Genomic DNA, 4361 nt, shown 5'->3' on the forward strand with positions numbered 1-4361 from the left:
AAGTAGCCTTCTAAATACTACTCCTATTGCAAACCAAATCAGTGAAGTAGAGACAAAGATCACATCACAATGGTTCTTCTGAGGAAATGCTGCGCATGGGGTGGAATGCAGGCCGCTGAGCCACTGTGGCATATCCTGAAGCACAGCTATAAAAAGAAGCGAACGAAGGACTGTCTGGCCACCCTAGCAACTTCTACGCATTGCATTCCGCAGCTGCAGCCGAGGGTAGTCTCATTTACAGGGCTGGGGTAGAACGGTGGCTCACATGTCAGGCAACACTAATCTATCACACAAAGGAAAGTATGCAAAGATGATTCCTAGCCAGAGGATATTAGTTTTGAGGATACACGAGATAATTAAAATCATTTTTTAAAGAAGCTAGCTTTTTCTAAGGCTTTACTAACAAGTCTGAAAATGTCTTATATCTTTATGTCCCTTCCTGACATCTAATGTCCCGTGTGTCTCTACGTCCCCTGTGGGCGTTACCAAGTCCAGCTATGTCGCCCTACCCGTGATTCGCTAGTCCAGTTTCAGCAGGCTTGAAGGTACTCAGATCTCAGCTAATTTATGTAATTTTTTTAATGAACATTTCTTGTGTGACAGGAGCTAGGCATTGTGCTGAGAACTTCTTTACCTTATTCACTTTTCACAGTAAAGAGATGTTAACAAGAGAGACAGACCAAGAGAGAGGAAATTAACTTGCTCACAGCCAGTAAATAACACATGAACAGTAAAGTTAATTTTGTCTCATTTTAGAGCCCATGCTCCTACAAATAAGTGAAAATAAAAACTGTTCTCACGCAGATATTCAAAACCAATGCTCAGACCTACTCCCTTGCTGAACGCTGCTTCAGTCTATGGGGTGGCTCTGTGACCTGGTGGGGTTTTTTTTAATTTTTAAAACAATTATCTCCAGAATTTATTTACTAAAACTTTGTGTATTTTAACCAACACCTCCCATTTCCCTCTCCCCCAGCCCTTGGCAACCGCCATTCTACTCTGCTTCTGTGAGTTTGACCACAGTAGTTCCCCTTTATCCATGGGGGTACATTCCAAGACCCCCTGTGGATACCTAAAACCGTGGTAAGCACCCAACCCTATGTATGCTATTTTCCCCTATACATACATCTGATAATGTTTATTAATTAGGCACAGTAGAATAATAAAATAGAATAATTATAACTAACTAGTAATGAACTAGAAAAATTTTAACAATATGCTGTAATAAAAGTTATGTGAATGACTTTGAGGACATTATTAAGTAAAATGAGGGTGACTTGAACACAAGTACTATGATTCCATGACAATTGACTTGATAACTGGGATTACTACTAAGTGACTAACAGGCAAGAGAGTGTGCACGGTGGAGAGATGATTTATAGCCCCAAGCAGGACAGGGTGAGATGTCATCAGCTACTCAGAACAGTGCACAATTTAAAACTTATAAATTGTTCATTTCTGGAATTTTTCATTTAACATTTTCAGACCACAGTTGACAGCAGGTAACTGAAACCTTGGAAAGCAAAACCATAGGTAAGGAGGGGACTACTGTAATTTAGATTTCACATATACATGAGATCATGCATTATTTTTTGTGTGTCTGGCTCATTTCACTTAGCATAATACCGCCAAGGTCTATGTTGTCTCATATGTCAGGATTTCCTTCTTTTTTAAGACTGAATAATGTTACATTGTCTGTATACAGGGTGGGGCAAAAGTAGGTCTACAGTTGTTTGTATAAAAAATACAATAATTAATAAATAATACAAGAATAAACTTTCTCGTATTTACAACTGTAAACCTACTTTTGTTCCACCTGTTTCCACATTTTCTTTTATCTATTTGTAAATTGATAAACATTTAGGTTGTTTCCATGTCTTGGCTATTGTGAATAATGCTACACTAAACATGGGAATGTAGATCAGATCTTTTTGAGATTTAGAATTCAATTGCTTTGGGTATATATCCCAAAATGGAATTGTTGGGATACTATATATCAGAGGCAAGGAACCTTTTTTTCTGCCAAGGGCCATTTGGATATTTATAATATCATTTGAGGGCTATACAAAATTATCAACTTAAAAATTAGCCTGCTATATTTGGTCAAACATTTAATTAACTCACCCCTAATGCCTTGGCAGGGCCAGACCAAATGATTTCTAGGACATTCCCCACCCATGCTATAGATAACCCTAAAGAATCCACCAAAAAAAAATTATTAGAACTAATAAATGAATTCAGTCAAATAGCAAGATACAAAATTAATATTCACAAATCAGTTGCATTTTTATAGACTAATAAAAAATATCAACAAGGGAAATTAAGAAAATAATTTCATTTACAATTGCGTCAAAACTGAATAAATTTAAGGAGGTAAAAAACCTGTACTTGAAAAACTATAAGGCATTGAAGAATGAAATGAAGATACAAATAATTGGAAGCATATACCATATTCATGGATAGGAAGAATTAACATTAAAATTTCCACACTACCCAAAGCAATCTATAGATTCAAGGCAATGCATATCAAGATACCAATGGTGTTTTTCACAGAGCTAGAACACATAACCCTAAAAGTTATATGGAACCACAAACACCCAGAATAGCAAAGGCAACCTTGAAGAACAAAGTAAGAGATATCACTTTATATCAAAGCATTCTACAAGGCTATCGCAATCAAAATAGCATGATATGGCATAAAAACTGACACATGGAACAGAATAGAGAATGCATAAAAAACCCACACCTATATTGTCAGTTAATCTATGACAAAGGAGGCAAGAGCATATAGTGGGGTAAAAACAGTCTATTCAATAAATGGTGGTGTAAAAATTGGACAGACATACTAAAATATGAAACTGGAACATTTTCTTACACCATATACAATAAATGCAAGTAGATTAAAGATTTAAATGTATGGCCTGAAACCATAAAACTCCTAGAAGAAAACTCAGGCAGCAAACTCTTTGACATCACTTTTAGTAATTTTTTTTAAAAAATGTCTCCTTGGGCAAGGAAAACAAAAAAAATAAACAAATGGGACTACGTCAAACTAAAAAGTTTTGCACAGTGAAAGAAACCATAAAAAGAAAAACAATTAAATTCACCAATGATATATCTAATAAGGAGTTAATATCCAAAATACATAAGAAACTCATACAACTTAACACCAAAAAACCTCAAACATAGTGGCTGCACCAATTTGCCTTCCCACCAACAGAGTACAAGGGCTCCCTTTTCTCCACACATCCTTGCCAACACTTGTCCTTTGCTTTTTTTTAAATAACAGCTAACCTAACAGGTGTGAGATGATATCACATAGAGGTTTTGATTTTCATGTCCCTGATGGTTACTGACATTAAACACTTTTTCATATATCTGTTGGCCATTGGTATGTCTTCTTTGGGAAAATTGTCTGTTCAGGTCCTTTGCACATTTTTCAATCGAGTTATTGGGGGTTTGCTATTGAGTTATACAAGTTCCGTATATATTTTATATATTAATTCCTTATCAGATATATGATCTGTAAACATTTTCTTTTACTCTATAGGCTGCCTTTTTATGTTGTAAGTGGCTGCCTTTGCTGTGCAGAAGCTTTTTGGTGTGATGTCCCACTTGTCTATTTTTGCTTTGTGGCCGGTGCTTTTGGTATCATATCAAAGAAATCATTGTCCAGTCCAATGTCAATAGCCATTTCCCTAAGTTTCTCTCTAAGAGTTTTATTTTTTTAGGGTTTAAATTTCACTTTTTAATCCATTTTGAGTTGATTTTTGTATCTGGTGTGACATAAAAGTCCAATTTCATTCTTTTACATGGGAGTATCCCATTTCCAACACCATTTATCAAAGAGACTATCTTTTCCTCATTGAGTATTCTTGGCTCCACTGTCAAATATTAGTTGACCATATATGTGAGGGTTTATGTCTGTCTCTAGTTTGTTACATTGGTCTATATGTCTGTCTTTATGACGGTACCAGTCTGTTTTGATCACTGTAGCTTTGCAATATCTTTTGAAATCAGGAAGTGTGATGCCTCCAGCTTTGTTGTTCTTGCTCAAAACTGCTTTGGCACTCTGGAGTCTTTTGTTGTTTCCAAATTATTTTAGGATTGTTTTTCTATGTCTTTAAAAATGTTATTGGGATTCTGTTAGGGACTGTATTGAATCTATAAATCACTTGGGGAAGTATGGACATTTTAACAATATTAGTTCTTCCAACTCATGAATATGAATTGCCCTTCCATTTATTTGTGTCTCTTTTCTTTTGTTAATGTTTTGTAGATCTTATTATATAAGTATTTCATCTCCATGGTTAAATTATTTCTAGGTATTTTATTCCTGTTGATGCTATTATAATTGTCTT

This window comes from Myotis lucifugus, unplaced genomic scaffold (assembly GCF_000147115.1).
Source record: "Myotis lucifugus unplaced genomic scaffold, Myoluc2.0 scaffold_46, whole genome shotgun sequence".
In the NCBI taxonomy this organism is placed as follows: Eukaryota; Metazoa; Chordata; class Mammalia; order Chiroptera; family Vespertilionidae; genus Myotis; species Myotis lucifugus.